Genomic DNA, 21837 nt, shown 5'->3' with positions numbered 1-21837 from the left:
AAATGGAGAGATTTAACAGTTTGTTGAATCTACTCTTTAACATTGGGAAGGAAACAAAAGAAACTGTCACCCTCTAGCTGCCACAGAAATTTCTCATGTTACAGCTGATGACACAGAACACACACTTTGCTTCAGGCCAAACTAAGTCTCATATATGATTAGATGTTAACACATTAAATGTAGCTGGAAAAGAAATGCATTCAGCCACATGCAAAGTTAGACAAAGATAGTGTACACCACACTCAACATGATGACTTGGGGCTTCTCTGACATGGCTCCAAGCTACCTCTGTAGATGGGACAAAACAGACCTGAGGAGCCAAAATGCTTGCTGACCACCACTGTTGGTGGTTACTTACTGCAACTTACTGAATTACAGATGGAGTGGGAGAACTGAGAATATGCACAGAAGATCTGGGGTTGCTCTAAATTAACTCTACTGATTTTTACAGCCTATCTCTACCCTTATGTTGGAATGGTTTTGTGACACGATAGAGAAGAAGGGAAGAAGTTTCTAGATTGCACAGTAGTGGTTGGGTATCCAGATTTTATACACCTTTAGTTTCTGGAAGGCAAGACAAAATCCTATCTAAAGATTCAGGAAATAAACATTAATTCTCTTCAGAAGAAATTTAAGTTTCTGTTCATCATTAATTTTAGTAATTTAAGTTTCACAGTAAAAATATATATGAATATAGTCATGGAAGCTGTTTGATTCAGAATCAGTGCAATAGAGTAGAGAAGTAAACAGCACATGACAGTTACTTCATCCCAGAATCATCCCAGTTCCTATGGCCATGGGATCTCACAGATCATTGCTTGACCAAATACTGATGATATCTATACTAGGATTATTGATATCAGTCTTGCTTCTAGGGAAGTGACTCAACAGGCTTCTAACTTGGTCTTTTCAGGCCAATCAAGCAGCATGATTGCAGGACCCACTTTTAACAGGGATTATACTGCAATTACTTTTGTGCAAACACAGCATATGAGTGCATGGTAAGAGAAAGCAAGTAAGTGTGGCTTCAGGTCCCTTTGAAGCAAGGACCACTACTGACAGTCTTCTCTTCTTTGGCTTTGACTGTGCAACACCAGCCCACGGGGATGCATACTCTAGGCAAAATGCTACTCAACATAATAGTTCCCATCAGCCCTACCCACAATGAGGATGGATGCAAGCACTCCCTCACTCCCACCATGGCTATTCCCATGCTATCAAATCCTGTAAAATTCAGAACAACTCATCCATAGAGAAAGCAGAAAAATCTTTTCTGTGGTGATTCTTGGAGAAAGTGCAACGGGAGAACACCTTCTCTCCACAGATAACCATCATTTCGTGCCTGAACTAACATTCAGATGCAACTCTTCAGCAACCTTAATGTCTTTTCTATTTCATCGTAAAAAACTTCAAAGTATTGTTTGTCTTTTGTATTAACAGTATATTATACCAGTTACTACCCTGGTGGCATTAGCAGATGGCACAGCTTGCAAGGATTCCCAGTGAAACCTCTCACAAGTCTTAAGTAGACACTGAACTCTTTGCAGCTGGAAACGTTTAGTGCTTTGTGATTGCAAATAGCAGCAATGCCCACAATTCCCTAGCTGCTTGCCTCTTGTGGAATAACTTCCATACAATGACGGGAGGAAAAATCCTTTGAATTGAACCATGAAACATTCATTTCTAGAGTTCTTGAGAAGACATCTTAACAGAAAAATTCTGAAGAAGAGACATTTTCCCAACCAGGCAATATTGCGTTTGAGAAGCGGCAATGCGTAAAATTTTTCCTCAACGTTTCTGAGTACAGATGGCAGAACAGGTTGGTATATTTTAGTTCCTATTCAGGATAAAATCCTGTTTATTGTTATTAGGGACACAGTTACTTCTTAAAAGCTTTACCCAATGGCTTTATGTCCATGTTAAGCAAGAGCTGATGACTGAAAGATATTACTAGGTAAGGATTTTGTATATGTGAATGTATAAAGCTTCAAGGCAGGCTTGTCTGAAGCACTAAGATCAAAGCATGGGCAAGTCAGACACTTTTTTAATGTTTATTTTATAGAAGAAAATATACAAGAAAAAAAAAAAACCCAAAAAAACCAACATGTAAAACAGGTAAAAACTGAAGTAACAAAAAGCCTGAGGCATACAACAAGATGTCAGTGCACAGTATTCAAGCTACTAAGATTCCGATAGAGTATCCGTGTATGCCAGTCACTTTTCTGGAAAGCAGTAACTGATGTTAAAGAGTCATCTCAGCCACCTCTGTTCAGATTTACCACACTTGATGAAGGGTATTGGGAGGTTATCATATCCTTTGTATGTGATCCATTTAAGGTAATAAATTACTTTTGAGCTTTTTGCCTAGCAAACAATAGTGCAATAGCCGTTTTCAGTAAGTTCAAACTGCTAGTTGTTTCACTTTATTTTCCAGTGAGATTTCAAAAAGGTCATGATAACCTTGCAGTCAGCATGGTCGCTTTGTGTTGTTAATAAGGCATTCGGAGTTCCAAATCACTGGTCATCTAGTGGCTGCTATACTCTTATAGACTTGTAGGAATATTAGAGTACTTTTCTGCATGAAAATAAAATGCATTCTGGTTAGGATGCTGAGCTGGCACGACAGCTGTGAACAGAAAGTCTGTTTTACTAACATTGCTGAGCCTACTGACAGTGACGAAGATTTAGAAGGGTGACACTGACTCTAAAGTGTTACTGTTTTCCTTGTAATTATTTAAACCTGTTAGGTTAGGTTAGGCTCAGACTGAAATGTAACATGATGTACTTTTTAACAGAGAATTGCGTGTAATCTCTGCAGTTAGGCTCTTCCTGATCTGTTGCACTCTGAACTCTGCTGTGACTCTGCAAGAAGCCTGAATCCCTGCTTTACCTTCTCCTTCTAAATATAAATGGAATTCATTTTCAGGTTTCATATGCTTCAGTGCCAATTTGGTGATGGCTAAATGCTTTTCCTACTCAGTTCTAACTTGCAAAGATTTATCAAGTACAAGTCCTGAGAGGCAGCATCCTGCATGTTGTTTTTAGGATCTTTAAGATCACTTCTATGTGATGAAATAAGACTAGTTAGATAATTTCATCTTAGTTCTTGGATGTGTCTTCATCCATCAGATTTCATTTGAGTTTATACTTCTAGGTAATAATACTATCTTGAACATAGAAGGCTAGACAGAAGACAAGCAGTTCCCAGTAAAAGTACATGAAGCCAGCCCACCAATCCTTGCCGAAGACTCTCAGCAGCAGTCTGGGAAAGAAAGCCAACACCTCTGCATGAACATTCATGGCCAGGCTCATATCTTTCACCTCTAACTTCAGTCTCTAATACTAGTAGACTTATGAGCTGACACATTCTTGGAGCTGCAGTGAAGTGTTGCCCTACATCAAAGAGCACAGGGAACTCCACAGCTTCCACTGAAGTCTCCTGGAGTGAATTCAGTGCATTAAATCACATCTTCACGCATCTCATTGATCAGTGAACTAATTGTATCAACTCCACACACCACATATTGATTTCCTGCACTCTGTCCCAACTTTATGAGACATCTAATTTGCTGCCAAACTGCAGTCATTCATCAAGCAGAAGCAAACTGCTGGCCTTTCACTCCCCTCTGGTACTGTCAGGAGCGAACTGCTACCCTCAGCTGTCATCACTCACCTTCAGAAACAGGATTTTTCTTGTAATTCTTCATGTTTTATGATTTCAGGGCACTAGTGATGACTGCTAATGTGCTAAAAACTTCTTCTGAACATGGAGATATTAAAATAAGTAATGTGAGACAAGTAGAAGCAAATCAGCCTAGAGCACAACAAGTAAAAGTTTATGCATTACATTTTTAATGCCTACATAAAAAAGTTTACTTGACAAAAAGAGGACATATCACAGAAATGTAATTAAGTCACTTACAGTTTTCATTACTCATTTGACTGAGGCTGTGAGTGAAACTAGAATCAAAGATAGCTCAATAAAATCAGAGCCAAAGAGAATAAGAATACAGCTCCTGTTTACGTACTGCACTTGCAACAGTAGTGGAGCCCCATACTCCTGATAAATGAGTTCACCCTTGACTTTGCTTAAGGAAGAATATAACCTGTAGTCAGTCAGCAGCAGCACCAATCTGTTCAATGAATTCACCTGCAGGTTAGTCTTCTAGCACTAAAATTTGCTAGCAACAGGGAAAAAGACCAGCCATTTTGTGAAGTAAGCAGCTTATCCTTGCCAATTCTAACCAACAGTTAAAGAACACTCAAATATTTTGAGAAGTAGTTGCAAAGATATTCTTTTGCCTCAAACTTCAGTCTCTAATACTTGTAGACTTATGAGCTGAGACATTCTGAGCTGAGACATGAGTGTCTGCCTTTACTCAGTGGAATCCTTCTTTCATTACAAGACATTCCTTATCCATTCTAGGATAACAAAATATTGACAGAGACTAAAATTCCATATTTCCAGAGGAACTACCCAGTATCCCAACCAATTGCTGCAGAGATACCAGGCTTCTGAGAGCAGTCTTTGCTTTCTCTTTCGAGGCTCAGCTGTTGCTACAGGCAGACATGGCTGCTCCTGAGCTCTGGCACTTCTATACTTTGGTGGATCAGGATCACTTACAGTCCAGTAGGTGGGTAAAGATCAAATCCCAGAAGCCCTGTCCAGCACTATTTGGACACATTCAGTGTGTAAAGTCAGTGAGACAACTGCAAGCAAAGGTCATAAATCCAAACTGGCATGCTATAGAATTATGCTTTGTAGACAGGCGAGTGCAGCTTTGTGACTCTACTGCAAGAAATGGTGCCCTATAATTGCAGGAACAAAAGAGGTGTTTAAAGAGCACTGCAGTTTTGTATCTGGGCAAAAAGAAAAGGAAGAGCAACCAGGAACTACAGAGAGGGCGTGACTGCAGGACAAAGGAAGGCATGAGGACAATTGCAAGCATTAGTCTGGTCACTACAAATTGCATCAGCCCTGAAAACGCACAGCCCAGTGTGGAACCAGACTCTCTGTGGGGCTTGAGCTGTGGTCTGTGCTGCGGCACTGCGGTGTGCTGGTGCCTGTTGTATCCAGGCTGTAGAAATCCAGTTTCTTCAATATAGAGGAATATATATTTTAGGAAAAAAAAAAAAAAAAATTCCCAGAAAGAGTGGTGAGGCATGGGAACAGCCTGCCCATGGAAATGGTAGAGTCCCTGGAGGTGTTCAAGAACCGTGAGGATGTGGTAATGAGGGACGTGGTTAGTGGTCAGGGTGGGGATGAGTTGACAGTTGAACTTGATGATCTTACTGGTCTTCTCCAACCTTCATGATTCTATGACTCTGTGATGGCCAGGCTATGCAATGTCTCTGATCAGGTGAACTCCCTTGTTCAATAGCGTGGCTGTACTCTGTGCTTTTGAGAAGGCACCTCATGCCATGCCATGTCATTCCATCTGAAGTTTTTGATAGCAAATGGCAATCCCTTGAAGTCATCATCCTCCTCAAGGATTGCACCTGCAAACTCGTGAGAGGTTTCGGCAACAACTGGAACACCAGCACTCATCAACATAAAAATATGCATAGGCAGTTTTCTGTCTTATTCTTACATTGTTTTGCTTTTTTATATAAATCACATATTATTTCATTTTCAAGGCAATAAGTAGCACTTACTAATGCTTCATATAAATAAAACACAAAGTATTTGTGATTCACTTCCTGAATGACTTCCTGAATGGCTTCCTGAAACGCACATTTTAATCTTATTTTGGAATATTTCCATATATTGGCTTCAGAAAATAGAAATCAAATTTGTCTTTTGAACACATCTGATAGATATAACAACATTTTAACTCCATTAAATGGAGATAAGTAAACATTTTTCAAGGTCATACAGAAACAAAAACCTGAATCTTTAGAAGCCAGGCAGAATCCTTGGCTACACAATCTTTTTGGTTCTGCTGGGTACATCAGTGTGTTGTTATGCATTATAAAATACCAAATACTTAAAAAGCTATGCATAATTATTATTTTTTAGCAGACCTCTTAAGTCGCTGTTAACTACTTTCCACAGCTGAAATTCTTCCATAAACCATCTCCCTGGCGATTAAGATATTATTTGATGAATAATAGCTTTATCACTCCAGACATTGGAACTCTAGCTACAAATGGCAGCAGAAAAGAGAAAACAGCATCTCCTGAAGTTAGCGAGAGATTTGGCAGGGAATATCTAGCAAAACCATATGAATTTAATCTTTTCCTCTCTTAGAATTTGTACCTCATAAACTTGATACAAGCAGGCTGGCAAAATGTAAGCAGCGGTCTTGAGTTACATATTTCCATTACAAGTAGTAATCTTAAAAAGCTGTCAGCAGCTGGTTAGAAAGTTAATGACATGCATGCTACGGTCAACCCTATACAACAATGTAGGCAGCAATCTTTTCATTGACTCTTATTAATCTCCCTCCTGCCCTTAAATTTTAAAAGCAGCAAGGGCAGCTCTAAGATACACTGCAGAACTGATGAGTAGATCTGGAGCTTTAGTTTTCAGCTGTGCAGCACATTGCTCTGGTACTGCATAGCAATTGGCAGCAACACACCGACTGGAGACTGCAGTGCTGCAGAGAGCTGACTCATCATCCTGAAGGTCACAAAAAGTCTGCATTCAAGCCTGCCTTTGGGAGCACTACTAGCCAGAGAAAAGAGAACTGTACATCAGATCTGTTCCAGAAACAATCTTTTCTGTCTACAGTGAAGGACATTTCTTCTTCTACCACCAGAAATTACCCTGGACCCAAAAACCAAAACAACCATGAGCAGAGTAGTTGATTTCCCAGTGTAATTGCTTCTGCAATAATTGCAACAATGTGATTTTTAACTTTGCTGAGATATTCAGAAAAGGAACCTCTCCTTCACATCCTAGGTTGGAGTATCTGTCAAACAGCCAAAGAGAATCTTATTTGGAAAAAAATACAACTTCTTTCTCAATACCTCTGTGGCTCATTACCTCACTCTCTGGAGTTTACCAAGCAGCGCCATGTATCGTAATTCATGGGAACAGTTAGAAGTGTATGTACTCTTTTGCTACAGTGACACCCAGTATACACACAGCATTACAAACAAAACCAAATGCTAGGCTGTTAAGAATGCTGAGCAAATTTGTGCATCAAATGGAAACTGACTGCAGCTATTTCCAACAAATGCCTTTAAAAAAAAAAAAAAAAAAAAAAAAAAGCATCAGATTAATTTTAACAGCTTCTTAAAATAAAGCAGGATTGTGCTGATCTTTTATTAAACAACATGGTGTCTAACACAAATCCAAGTGAAATCAATAGGAAAATTGCCAATGAGCTGAATGAAAACTGGAAGAATTTCTCTAATTTTAAATGCATACTGCTGAAAACAAGACAGGAAATGTCAGCATTATGTTTCTCCTTAATGGAATTTAAGCAAGTAGCCAAGATCCTTGCATTAAAAATAAATAAAAACCTGCAAAATGTACTCTACTGCCCTTCTAATATCATCGTTGCTAAACCCTCTTTTTAATATTGTTTCAATTTTACTTCCCTGTCCTGCAGTGCTGGGCTGTGCCTTTTTGCCCACATCATCCTGACTACTAGAGAAGGGAAATTTTTCAGGAGTTCCTTCCTCTTCTGTGCAGCACTATGTGCAGAAGCTTGCTTGAACTTCTCCACAGCTCCCAGCTTCATGTGGAAAATGGAGCACAGCAACGCTTGGGAGGAGCTCTCATATGCAAAGCATGCAGCAAAAGGATGCAAATAAAAATGAGTATTTCAGAAAATGAAATCATTTCAGTAATCTGTCTTTTCTCTTCCCGGACGTATTTACCTGAACAAATTTTTAGTCTTTCTCCTTTCTGCAGTTTGATCATTTCAGAAGGTCTCTGTTAACGTTACCAAATTGCTTTAGCTTACTAATGGGCTTTAGTCACTATGGCAGCTGAGGCCAAACACATCACTGCAGTTAAAATCCTCCAGGGAATATTTCTCGTCTTGGGGTCATTACTGCAAATGCAACTTCGTTTTGAGTTTATCAGCTGTCTACGTGAAAAGTCAAACAATTCTTAAGACAAGGTATAGGGGTTTTGTATGTGGGGAATCCATTTCTTCCCTCAAAGAGATTTTCTTTGATGTGTATTTATTACAGAATTATTCTCAGTCTGTATATAATTTCTATCCTTCCTCTTATTTCAGTTGAGGGAATTTCAATGGTGTGGCAGTCCATGAATAATGAGTGACAGATCTGTTTGCAAGCACTAAGGGCTGTTGAAGCAAACTTAGCACTCCAGACCAGACACTTAATTTCTAAATATTTCTAAAATAATATTATTTATGGCTGAATCTACCTTGAGCCTGCCAATCAAATTTTTTTTAGAAAACAAATACCAGTTTGCAACCTACTCTTGATACTTTTGCTGTAATACTTATTACATAAAATAATAATTCTACGTTGCTTGCCAAAATAATTCCCTAAACATAATTTATGTCATGATGCTCTTTGAAAGGACATTATGTTCTGGTGAAGTTCCTCTTTTACATGTAATGTTATTGATTGCTGTTTCCAGAACAAATCACAGAATTGTAACAGCTGTGTTACAGAAGAAAAGTTGTATTTTTGAATGCTTGATTTTATTTTTATGAGTTATAGAATTTCTAAGTCTGTCAAACATACATTGTTACTATCTACTAATTTACCAGCTGCGGAATATCCCTGAGCCTCTGGAAACACTGTAAAACATAACAAGATGCCCCATTTCTAAGCCCTTAATGAGAACTGGGTTTAAGCTTTTCCCTCGGCAACCATCCAGATTCTCAGCTCTATGGGAAAACTTGCCCAAAGCTTTTATTTTGCTTTGCATGTAGTCAGCGGGAAAAGAAAGAAGGAAAGAAAACAGAAAGAAAAACAAAACACGCAAATAATCAAACCACCATGGAGATAAACAGTGTTACTAATCAGTTTCTGAGTTCAAATTCACCATCATATTCTAGTAGCATAAGGTCTTCTGGTTTGAAAGTGGAAGGCAACTGCTTTACTCCAAGACAGAGATCTCATTCTTCCAAATGGGAGACTCAGTTGAAAGCCTCAAAACACCTTAATCCTCTGATTCTTTACTGGATGTGTGCACCTAGTTCATCAGCATGACAGTCTTATACAAATTGCAAATGTAATACGAAATAAATTACCTCTGTATACAACACAGTCAAGTACTATGAATTACAAATTTCTATAAAGAAGGAAATGAGAAAGCACACCTGCTAGCAATGTGTTTCAACACAATGTGAAAATTCTTTTTGCTTTCCTTTCTGTAATTAAAACAAGGCATAAAGTAGTCCCTCCAGTATTTGCCCTTGCATTAACCAATGATGTGCAATGATTCAACCAGTTGAAACATAATACAACACAAAAACAAAAAAAAAAAAAAATCCAACAATGCTATCCTGTGATTGGAATATCGAAAACAAGTAGAGAGGGAAAAAAGCAATATTTTCAGGAAATATGATCCCCTATTATTTTGAAAAATCTGTGTCTTTTAATACCTGAAATTAAAAAAAAAATCACAACACAATTGCAATAATTCTTGCTGTAATCTGCAGTATCATAAGCAATACATGAACAATGGAGACAGCTCATATCCACTGGCATGGTACAAAGAAAAGATAATTCTTATCAGAGGGGCTTGGAAATCAGAAATCAATGAACCTGTAAGTGTGACAATAAAAGCTGGCCATTCTATGACAAAAGGGGCAGACTCCAGAGGCTAATAAGAAGTCCAGCTTGAATTTTAGCTTTTCTTTCTTTTTTTCTTTTCTCTCTCTGTTTATTCTCTCTGCGCCACATTAAATATGGAAGAAAAACAAAAATAATTAAATAAATAAGGTAAAAATAAAAGTGAAGAATAGACCTGCTTCTGAAAACACATAATTTAATTTTCAAGCAAGCAAAGGCCCACCCTGCGGTGTAGAACAAAAAAAAAAAAAAAAAGAATTAAATATGAGCTCTACCCTAGGTTCCAACCCTTGCAGCTAAGTCTTCCTGCCTCTTCCTAAATCTTCATTGTTATTTAGGAATCTCTAATCACCCTTTATGCCTCAAAAATACAAATCTCTGAAAATACTTAATAATTTCACCCACTGGGAACAGTCGTCCAATTTCGGTCTGGTTCTTTGTGGAACTGTTAGAAACCTTTAGCATACCATGACTCATTAAACTTTAAGGTCTATTCTTCCTTTTATGTGCATGCTTAACACCTATTAATGGCCATGAGAGTTATGTGCACACAACAATGAAAGATTAAACTCTTCGTTGTTTAAGATGTGGTGATCAAACACAGCGCTGCTTTAGGAAAAACCTCAAGGATATTGCAAGTACTATGCAGAGTAAATCTCATTACACACTGCTAATAGCATTTGTGGCAGTGTGTGCTCCTTAAATCAACCATAGGTGACCACCTGGTGCCCTGTAGCTGGAAGGCTGTTCCCTCAACACATGGACCGACTGGTCTCTGCCAAGGAGACTAATCTGTAAGCTGCTATGATTCTATTCTCCTGACACTTTCTCCCCCACTGAGAACAACATGTGTTTTATTTTCAGTTTGAATATTTGAAACTGAAGTATGGAGCGTTTTAAATTATGTTTATTTGTAGGTAGTTAAAACATTATTGTTCTGTTGAGGCGAGATGGAGAGCATGGATTCAAATACAGAGATGTTAACTTGGGAATGAGCATATTGTGATGCTTTTCACTGCAGTCTTCACACAGAATGGACTTCTTGATCAGATTCACCTAGTACTTTCCAAAAGTACAGTTGCTGCAACGCTGATTTTAAATACTCTCAAATACAGCAATGAGAGAAAATAAAAGCATCTGTACAAGAGAAATGAGCACACTGAAAATCATGCGAGACATCTCTTTCATTGGTCATCACTGTCTTTTCTACAGAGGCTGTCCACAATATTATTAAATTAGCATGGAGAATTTTTTTAACTAGGTCAACAACATATACCAATTAAATCAGCAGGGTCATGCTGACTTACATCAGCTAGTGTCCTAGCACACAAATTAGTTTTCCCACAGATTTGAACAGAAAGGACAACAATAATTATGCAACCATTTGTAGGCTCCAACTAAGCAGTTAAAGCAAGTTTTATCATCCAAATTCCACAATGCCATGGAAAAAAAATGCATATATACAATGTTGCCAACACTTGCTCTCTATTTCAAATCAAGAAATCCAGAAAAATCAAACTTTAGTGAAAGACATTTGCACTAGGCACAAGGTTAGAATTAGTTTATCTGGCTTGCATCCAGTTGCAATGATTTAGGATAACAAGCAGGGCGAGCAGTGATTATCAACTTTTTAAACAAATTTTATCTTTCTAATTCATTTTGGCAATTGACACCAACTAGCCTTCCAGCAATGAGTTGCCAAGATGAGACTTCAAAGATAACTAGAGAAGAATAGGAATTTACACATGTATCAAAACTGAAATCTAGAGATGTCTTGGCAGAACACTATTAAAATAGCTCATCTGTTGATATCGAGATAGAGAAATGAGGGCTCCAATTATGAAGGAAACAGTGAAGAAATAAATGTTCTGTATTTTTATTTTGTATGCTTTTGTAGGTGTTTTGTACACATATGTTCCATATGCGGAACTCATGATTCACATCGACAACTTATCTAAAGTTACAGCTCTTAAACAATCTTTGGCAAATCCTAGAGATGTAAAGGTTCTATTTAAACTAATTGATTTAGAAAAAATATAGATTTTTAGATAGAGACTGTCCACTTTTTTTGTCACAAAGATTGTCCTTCTGCTCCTTTTGCTCATCTGTCTGACAGGCTGCAGGCATTGCCATCAGCTTGCATAAACTGCCCCTGAAAATATTCTCCATTATTCCTCACTTCTGGAGGACCTCAACTGTAGCCCTCCAGGTCATACTGTTGAATTATTTCCATGCTGAGTTTAAAACAGATAAAGCAATTGGGGAATATAAGAGGCAGAAGAAAATAAAACAGATCTTGGGAGTTTGATAACAACAGAAGATAATGTGCAGACAATCCAGAAAACATGACAAAAAATCTCAGTTTTCACATGGGTGCAAATGAGGGAGAGTAGTAAATTCAGTAGAGAGAGTAAGAAGAGTTTTACTGAAATTTTCAGAGTATAAGTAGATTAACAATAAACAACATCTTCATTTTGATATATCTAGTCTTAAAAATTCCTGCAGGGTTTCTGCCCCAAAACTCTGCAGAACCTACAGCTGCAAAAAGTGGGAATTTGGCAAGACTTCATGAGGATATTCACAAGCTTTAATACAGCGTCCTTGACAGGCACAATTCAAAGGAGATCTATTGCAAGATGTCTTCAAGAAAACCACTGGAACAATCAAGAGAAAAACATTTTCCTTATTCAACTATGATGGTGCAGTGCTGTACTGCCAAGGAATGGATATCTATGGAGTAAAAAAGACAGTCAAGTCCAAAAGTTCACTAGCTTTAAGTCACCAACTTAAAGCTAGTGAACTTTTGAGTTGTACCAACTCAAACTGAATGTAATTTTTATGCCACATCTGCCTGAAGGCCAATAGTGTGCATTAGGACTTCATATGTGGCATTAGGCAAGGCAACATCACCTTTGCACATAAGGTAGGATTTTACTTTGTTCTCTTAAGAACATTTCTTAACCTGTTTTCATCTGATACATAAAATGAGTCTCTTCTGCAATATTCTGCCCACACAATGACGCAGAGGATACGCTCTATAACTCACACTCCTTGTTACCACAGAGTCCAAGTTCAACTGAAGAAAACCGCTCAGTCCTGATTGGTGTCTGCCATTCTCATCTGAACTGTTACAGCTCTCTGCTGAAACAGTCCCTCAGCCCCTGTTTTATAAGTACCTGGAAAAAAAAAAAGTACCCCATGATGATAAAATAACCTGTTGGGTACCATGGCTTTTCCACACAAGCCAAGTAGAATGGGCTAGTTACCACAGACTGTTACTCAACTTTTAATAGATTGTTCCATAGGAAAAAATATGTTGAATTTTAGCTAATATTCCTATACAACTCTTGGTGAGCAAGGGATAAGTAATTGTTTCTTTAAGTACGTAGATTATTTATTTTACATATATTATTTATTATTATAGATTTTTCTTTTTCTTTATGCCTAAGAAAAAAAAAGTAAACATCTTTACAATTATCCTCACCAGACACTGGGACTGTGCTGCTGGGAACACTTGGTTCTTACCCTGAAGCTGCTCATAATACTGTTACAGGAAAAAAAAACAGAAGAAAACCTATGTTTTGGTCAGCCAGGAGTGGGGAATTAAAACATAAATGAATGTCGAGAAGAGCAAGTATCACCTGGCCACACAGTGCTTCCCACAACCTCCCCTATTTTAATACCAATTAGAGGACCCTGAGAGCCGCAATGCTGAGTGCAGCTGTATGCAGGTATCAGAGAAGTGAGTAAATCTGTGTGCCCATCACCTCCAGGGAAAGGCTTGTGAATAAGAGCTATGCTTTCCAATGCTTTAAGCAGTGATCAAAAGTGTAGGGATAAAACTGAGGTTTCAAAATAATACCTGTCTCCTTTCCCTAATATCCCTTGCATCCCTCGTTGCCCACTCTTCAGCAAGATTCCAGGATTTCCAATAACTTTCTCTTGTTCTGTTTCTCCCAAATACCATGAGACAAGTATATATCTGCTTTTGTTTCTGATTTAGAAGGCAATGAAGTATAGGCTACTATCCACTCAAATTCTAAGCAGGGATATGGTCTGGTATGAACATTAGACCATGACAACATTTCTATATTTGACAGAAAACCTTCCATAATTATATTCGTAATTAGGGAAATATTTTCTCCTTCATATTCCAAAGAATAAAAAAGTAAAATAAGATCAAAGAAACTGAATAAATCAGCACATTTATTTGCAAACTGTCCTTGGCTTGGTGGCTGTAACACAAAAAACACAAGTTCTTTGGCATAGCTCTCGCTGTATACAGATTTAATCCATTTGCTGTTAGGGAATATTAAATCTTGATATGCAACTGTAAACACATCTCTGCTGTTCCCTCAGGTCACTGCATGTGGACTTATTTTATAGATGTATCACCAAACCACAGCATGTCTGCTGTTATTTTAATATATTTATAAAATGCCCCCTGCCACTCTTTTGAATGCTATAAATTGATTTCATTATTTGCTCAGGGACAGTGAGAATTCAGTTAGCATTGTAATATTTCGTTTATTGCATGGAACACTCAGAAACACTTCATAACATTCAACAGTTATATCAGATAGTCCTTAAAAATCTTAAAGACTCATTTCTATCACCAGAGTATGGGTCATTTTTCAAACCACAAGTAGGGTATGCAGGCTATTTTTCGGGGAAGGATATATTCACAAGCATAAAATCAGTTAGGATATTTGAATTAAAGTTTAATGACACTAATGCAATTCTGTGCATTCCATAGAAGGACTTTTTTTGCTCACATGGCTTCTCCTGTATATACCTACAAGATGGTGTTTCATTCTCACTTTACTGAAATATGGTCTATGGCTACAGTAACATACCCACATTTTCAACATTCACTCCAAACCTCACCATCCATTAAAGCATTCATTGCTCATCTTAGCATTAGATAATACATCAAGCAATATGTTTAATAGAGTGACTTAAGCCTAATGAACAGAAGAACCTTTTCAGTTTATACAGCCTGTAAATTCTGCACTTCCTGAATCATGGAAGATCTTAATTCTGGCTCTCAGCGATGTATTCCATAGCTCTGCTCTTCCCTGTGTGCAAACACACTCCCAAGGCCTACAGATCCATCAGAGGAACTGCAGTCACTGAGGCAGAGCCGGCAGCCCATAAAGCTCTGGTTTCCCTGGCCTGACCCTTTTTCCACATGCTTTGCAATGTTCAGGATAAAGGCTCTCCTGAGGGCTATATGAACCAACATAGTGGTTTTTGGTGGAGCTGAACTTCTGCACCATGTCATCTTGGAGACTGTGGGAACAGCAGAAGGAAGAGAAGATGTGGCTTGTTTTGTATCTGAAAAAGCCTTTGCTTAACAAAGAATTTTTTAAAAAGGCATTTTTTATCCTAGCATGAATTTTATTTAAGGGAAAATTTCTGCTAAAATATACTTAGCTGACTCTTTGACCGGCTCTTTTTTTTTTTGTGTGTGTGTGTGTGTGATAGAGGTAGAAATTCTCCTTCTGGTTTCTCTACAGTGCTCCTTCCTGCTCACTTCCCCGCCTGCTTTATTCTAGACAACCCCCAGGGCTGGTGGCTCATCCCTGTGTGCTACATTTACTGCCAGAGAGCACTGTGTTTCATAGCTGCAGTTGTTGGCCAACCATTTATTGTTCTGTTTTGTTTTGTTTTTGCCATTATTTGCATTTCAAACAGAGTCAATAGGAGCAATAAGCTACAAAATAAATTGAAGTTCTGCCTAGAAGACAAACACTCTTTATTAATATGACTCAGCTACTGAAGCACTGGAACATGGAAAACTTGTTAAAATTGCCAAGTCTCTAATTCAGGTGAGATCCAGTCTATCTATATGTCAAAAGCTGTAATTTAAAGTTGGAACATTTTCTTAGCTGATGATAACCTAGTTTCAATAGGCAATCGCTTCTATTGCTCGGTTTAAACACATTACAGCAAGATTCCAAGAACAGTGCAATAGAAAAACAGAAAAACTAGAAACTGGTTTGATGACTCTTCCTCTTCTTCCTCAAGTACCTTTACTGTAACAGTTCCTATTTCTTATCTCCTGCAGAGATCATTACCTATTCTAGGCCTATTCTCACATCCTTTAGGTTATTTCTTAGTTTGACTGCTACAGATTTGGAGACTTCTTTTGGAGGCCAGTGCCAGATACAATCAAACAACTGCAGAAAGCGTTGTAAATCAATACTTTAGGAGAAGATAAATGAAGAAAAGCCAGAGAGAAGCTGTAACATCCCTATGGAAAATCCATGGAAGTTTTCTGCAGCAATGATTGAATGCAGCCCTAGTTTATACACTGCACTGTTATGTGTCAGAACATGTGTCCTGCACATATGCACGCAGGCAGGTCTCCTGTGAGGAGCAGATGAAGGTGCATGAAACTAACTTATGAAACTAACTTCTCACTGCAAAGACAACTTCCAGTCACGCTTCTAATAAAAGTCGTGAGTGCAATTCAATCATGTTTGTTTCCCTCTGCTTCCAAATAGCACTGTCATCCATGACCCCCTGTACCTCCAAAAGATATATACACATCATTGCCTCCAATATCCATGAACGCTTTTGGCAAAAACACCATATTCCCTAGGAGACAGGGCAGGAGGGGACCACTGGGATGGGAAATGGCAGCAGAGCCCCTGGCTATGACATCAGGCCTCTTAAACTGATGGCTGGGACGCTAATAACAAGAGCACTTTGTTTCTTAATGGACCTCTGGGATCCTCAGTGCACCCTCAGTGTAAAAAGGTAAGTATTAGCCTTCCCCAGTTCTTTATTTATTTATTTATTTTTTTAATTCCCTCTTTTAGCTATGCCTAAATAAATCATCCAGGAAAAGCAGTGGCAGAATCAGGGTTACAATTCTGCCTTCCAGCTCAGGATGGGAAATGTTCAAAGCATCTTGCAGGGACTCATATCCCATCAAGCTGTCAGGACACACTCACAGCAGTGGTGACTCATCTGGACATAACACCAAGATCCTGTCCATAAAGCATCTCCTGGCACCTTGCAATATAGTTTGCATCTCACAATTCCCACATATAAGTAGTTTGTATTCCAAATGCTAGTATCTCCCTGGCTAATATACTTGCCAGTTTGGGTGATAATTATTAAAAAACAACCTATAATGTTACACAGAATAAGGGCCAATCCCTCCGGCCTTCAGACAATAGAACATTCTCCATTGGCTTCAGTGGGAGTTGGATAAAACTGCTAGAGATAAAATCACTAAAAATAACTGCCTAGAAAATATGTTTTACAAGATAAAAACACAGCCAAAAATATTTTAACTTGCTAATTAATAATCCCAAGAAACCTCAATGGTGACAGATTTTCAATGAATTAATACATTCACCATGCACCACAATCTGAGTTTTCCCATGACTTCAAGAATAAGTTAATTGTAGATTGATTCTACAATACTGTGAACTCAGCCATAAATTATTCATCCTTTCTCATATATCTCTACATCCCATCTGCAAGTTATATGGAAATTACCCCCTGGCTCAGATTCCACTTAATATAAATTGGCATAGCAACAGTAATTCTGTCTTTAGCATGCACTTAGCAGTAGGCTGAAAAAATTCTACTTAATATCTTTAATAACTGAGCAGATTCTGTGGATTGCATTTTGATACATGTATGCAGCAGCAACACCAGAATAAACTCTCATCTATTAGAAGAGAAAGTGCTGTACCAAATAGTATAGAGAAAAATGCAACATGTAAGAAAAAAATGTCCTTTATCTTTCTTTCTTTTTTTTTTTTTTTTAATTAAAGCCATTGTTTTTATTCCAGTCATTTAGGTCCATTGATGCATTCATTCCAAGCATCTGCAGAGTTGTGTGTCCTTTCTATCCTTTCATTCAAGCGTTTCTCAAAGAAATCAGACCAAGGAGACAGATAAGAAGACAAAGACGGAGTTTGAAAAACTCCACACTTCAAAGCGCCATTTTCCTTAATCTGTAAAATCCAGACAAATTCAGAAGTCCACTGAATGAGTAACCTATGTTCAGAATAATGTTCAACCACACAGTATTGCTAGTGGAATGCCAAAGCTGTTCTAAAAATTTCCGAGGACAATCTCTTGCTTTCTTAATTTTAATCCTACACTCTAGCTTTTTATTGCATCTTAATATGTTTAAAATATATTTTAAATAAAGATATTTGAGAATCAGCTGTTTTAAATCACCACATTTAACATTCACAGGCAGTTACGTTTTTGGGTGTGTGTGGAAGTCACCACCCAAACTGCTACCCTTCTTTGGTCCATTAAGAAATCTCAAGTATGATGAAGTCCATAAAGAAAAGATAAAATACTTCTAATTTATGTTCTCTTTTGCCGATGAGGACAAGTCCTATCATATTAGATACTTGCCCGTGACAATTTAAGGGCAACAGAAAGTTGGAAAGAAGTTATTTCCCTTCACTCTCTTATCAGCTAGCATGTCTGATTTTATTTATGCTTGTCTTTGTGATCGCCTGCTGTACAGCACAAGGCTTATCAACTGACAAAAAGATGAATGCATAATAAATATTCTACAACAGCAGGAGAGCTTTGCTAAATATAAATGTAAATAAACTGCCGGGTCAGACTTCTACCCTTTTCCCTAAGGGTAGGTACAGTTGTCTTCTCATATCGCTCAAATTGCAGTGCCATCTCAATTGCTACTAGCAATGAGTAATTAGTTTCTTTCTCAGGCACCTTGAGTAACTTTTGGGTGATCTTTAAGGTTTCAATAGAAAAAAAAGATGGCAATATTGCCCATACAGAGCTATTTTAAAATCAGCAACTTCAGTTCTTGTATTTAATGAATTGTTTGCAATGTTTTAATATGCTTCATATTGTTGTAAAATTTTCAATAAGCAATTGCTCCAGCCGTGAAAGAGAGCTGGCTTGGCAAAACCCACAAGCATCTCATATGCAGTAGTACTCCAAATTGGAGGCATAATATTCTTGTTTCCTTATTTGCCTTGTTAAAAGGATCAGTGAACACTGCCTTGAAGTGCCCAGTTTAAAAAAGTGTTTTTGTCTTGCCCTAACAGCCTGTCTTTGCCCTTTGGGCATGGGGGAAACCATAGAAGGAAAGAAGCTTCAGTTACAGAATTTACATTAACATTTTCTCCTTTCATTTTTGTAGGCTTTCCTATTTCTTCCTTTCTTTTTCCATGTGGTATTAAGAAAAGTGAAAAGACTGTATTCTCTCTGACTGTTACTAATAGGTGAAATCTGATTTTGATAAACAAGCACATTCAATATATTTTGCACATGGCTGAGACAAACAAACAAACAAACAAATCATCCAGTATCTTCCTAATAGATTAAATTTTCCTATCATGCATTTGTACCTTGCAGTGGAGCACACAATTATTCAAATTCTTGGACAGCAATATCAGTTACATTACTGGACTAAGCTCAAAGACATCATCTTCCAAAAAACAGTTTGAAATTAAAATATATTTTTATCATTAGCATGTGCTACACTGACACAAACTTTATTTTTCTACAGTTCAACTAGTGTTAACATTTTGGTGCATCAGTGCAGGTACTTCAAAAAGAAAAAGATACTTGACCTTCTCTCCTGTTTGAAGATATCAAAAAATATTCTCCCCACCCAAAATTACAGGCTGTGAATTTTTAAATTGGAAGATCTGAAACGTATTACACTGCAAAACTTTCCCTATTCATTAACAAACAAGGCAGTTTTTACTACCTGTTAAACTAGTACTGGCATTTGGTTTTAGCAAACTTAGCTCATTCTCTACTTGCAGATCATCAAACTACACTGATCTCTTCAGCTAAGGTTGCAGAATTCTGTACTGTGTAGCTAGTTAATTTCACTAGTTCAGAACACTAGTAATTCAGTAGGAATTAATAAGCAGTGCAAAATCACAGTAGTATGGCTATTAACTTCAAATTAATCACTCAGAAGACAGAGAGACAAGTGAAATGACACTTATATTCATGAATTGTGTGGACAAAAATGGAGAAAACATTAAAATTCTGTTCTTCACAGCCCAAGGACCTGATGTAGGCAAACAGATCTTCTCACAGTTCTTTATGCTTTTGAACATTATGACTTATGGCCTAAAACTAAGACTCATACTTCATCATTTGCCTACTCCAAAGGCAGATTTAAGAATTTGTAAGCATTCTCTTGGTACAAGACTTGAATTTCCTGTATTATTTTCTCATGATTGTTTTGCATCATACTATTACAAGATTATTCTCAAAAATCCTGGCTACCTTTTATAATAATACATCAGATAGTAAGCTTTACACACAACCAAACAGCTGCTCCCCCTGTTTCTGTGTGGAGTACAGAATAAACATATGACAGCGTCTGGATCCATAACACTCTCTGTGAAGTCATCTAATCTGGCAAAGGAAGTTCACAGAGCCAGATATAACCATAATGTAATTTCTTGACAAAAATCTGTTTTATTGCATTTCCTCCTGAGATGCAGGGATATTTCTACTCAGAAGACATCTGACAGTATAAGATCCTTTGTAGTACACTTTTCAAAGCTGAACTGTAATCTCCTACCAGGATTTGCTCTGCATTTGTCTACAGATAAGACACTGTCAGCACTTTTTTCACAAACTGCTCACCGTGAAAGTTTTAGAATTTGACTGTTGTAAATTGCTTCCCTTAGAAAAATGCATGGGCAGAAGATTTATTGTACAATACTTCAATGAGTAATGAGAGTTCACAAAAACATTGGGTTTTCATTACATTTCCAGTGCCAAAATTGTTTTTATTTCTTCTACAGACAAAGACAATAAACTCTCATTTAAAATTGTCTCCCTCAGCTTAAATTTTCACTCTGAATCTCTAGTTCTGCCTTTGGTGGTCTTCTCTTTTACGAAAATTACATATTCCCTATGCTGGCAGCTAACTTGATGGGAAACCCACAAAGGAAGTGGAGCAGAATAAGGAACATATGAGAGAATCCAAAGAAGCACTGAAAAAAGGTAATGCAAAGAGTACTGCTGAATGAGGAGGATCCTTCACTGAAAAAGAGCTGGACTGTCAGGTGACAGGAGAAGGACCTGGCAGGCTTTGGAATAGAAAGGATTTCCAAAAGCACAAGCACACCATGGTGCCCTGTGGTCCCAGACTCTACATCCAGAACATCTCTACTACAAAGATTCTCAGTGGGGGAATCAGTTCTTCTGTATACCCCCATTTCTAGCCTGCACCATCCTGTGGTCCCCATAGCCATATGACCAAGGTGATGTCTGCAGAACTTCCGTAGATACAATAGTTTGTTCTAGCACACAATGATCTAATGCTTGATAGTATCTAATATTTAATAATGCTTGGTAACAGAAGAACTATACTGAATTCTTCTGGTATTAGTGACAGTTTTCTTTTCTTTTTTTTTTTTTTTTTTTCCTCCACAGAACTTCAGAATGGAAGTTGGTTTAAACAAAGCACAAAGGGAAGTCTTGGCTCAACTTAATACTAAAATCATTTCTCTGAGTGTGTTGTGTCAGCTTTGGCATTTACACTGTTTATGCAAATTATACAAACAAATAAAAATAGCTAACAATTTTCACAGAGTAAGCATTCCTTTGCAAGTCTAGTAGCAGCATGTACGATCTCCCACTTGGGGACTTACTCCTTCTTTCTGCATTTTATGACTTTGTTAACAAATGCTAATTTCTTCATAATTAAATTAACCATTTAAGTTCTAAAGTATTTGACCATGTCAAGATTTGCTGCAATACCTCCCTGATTACCAGATTAGTACAGTGGAAAGGTACTTTTAGCAAATGAATGGGACAATGAAAAAAAGAGGAAAAAACACCTGTAAGGAAAAACACAGTCATGCATTATCACTACATTTGAACATTACTACACAGAGAACTGGACTGAAGCAGGTCGTCTATCTACAGAGGAGCCACTCGTCTAGTAACATTTTGAAAGGTGTAAGCTTTCTAAGAATTCTCTTTTAGTAATTATTAATCTGAAAAATGTGTTTATATAGTACACAAAACATGCTATGTGTACTGCGTTGTTTTTCACAAGAACACAAAAGCACTTTCCAGGTCTGAATCTCACCATAGGCTATTAATAAGCACTGC

General features: G+C 37.6%; 1 protein-coding gene and 1 long non-coding RNA gene across 3 annotated transcripts in view; one reads left to right on the top strand and one right to left on the bottom strand.

Moving 5' to 3' along the window:
- The window catches only part of MAP1B (microtubule associated protein 1B), a 61513-nt gene that overhangs the window by 17794 nt on the left and 21882 nt on the right, over positions 1-21837 (bottom strand). The window lies entirely within an intron of this gene.
- On the top strand, positions 15431-17947 carry LOC122182133. 2 transcript variants are annotated; one of them, XR_006179712.1, is made up of 3 exons: positions 15431-15560; positions 16337-16494; positions 17544-17947. It is a non-coding gene; the product is annotated as an uncharacterized LOC122182133 (long non-coding RNA). The 2 variants fall into 2 exon arrangements; XR_006179711.1 differs by having other exon boundaries at positions 16239-16494.

This window comes from Lagopus leucura, unplaced genomic scaffold (assembly GCF_019238085.1).
Source record: "Lagopus leucura isolate 7727_CA_CO unplaced genomic scaffold, USGS_WTPT01 Super-Scaffold_100014, whole genome shotgun sequence".
Taxonomy (NCBI): domain Eukaryota; kingdom Metazoa; phylum Chordata; class Aves; order Galliformes; family Phasianidae; genus Lagopus; species Lagopus leucura.
This window is presented reverse-complemented; position numbering and strand designations above follow the sequence as displayed.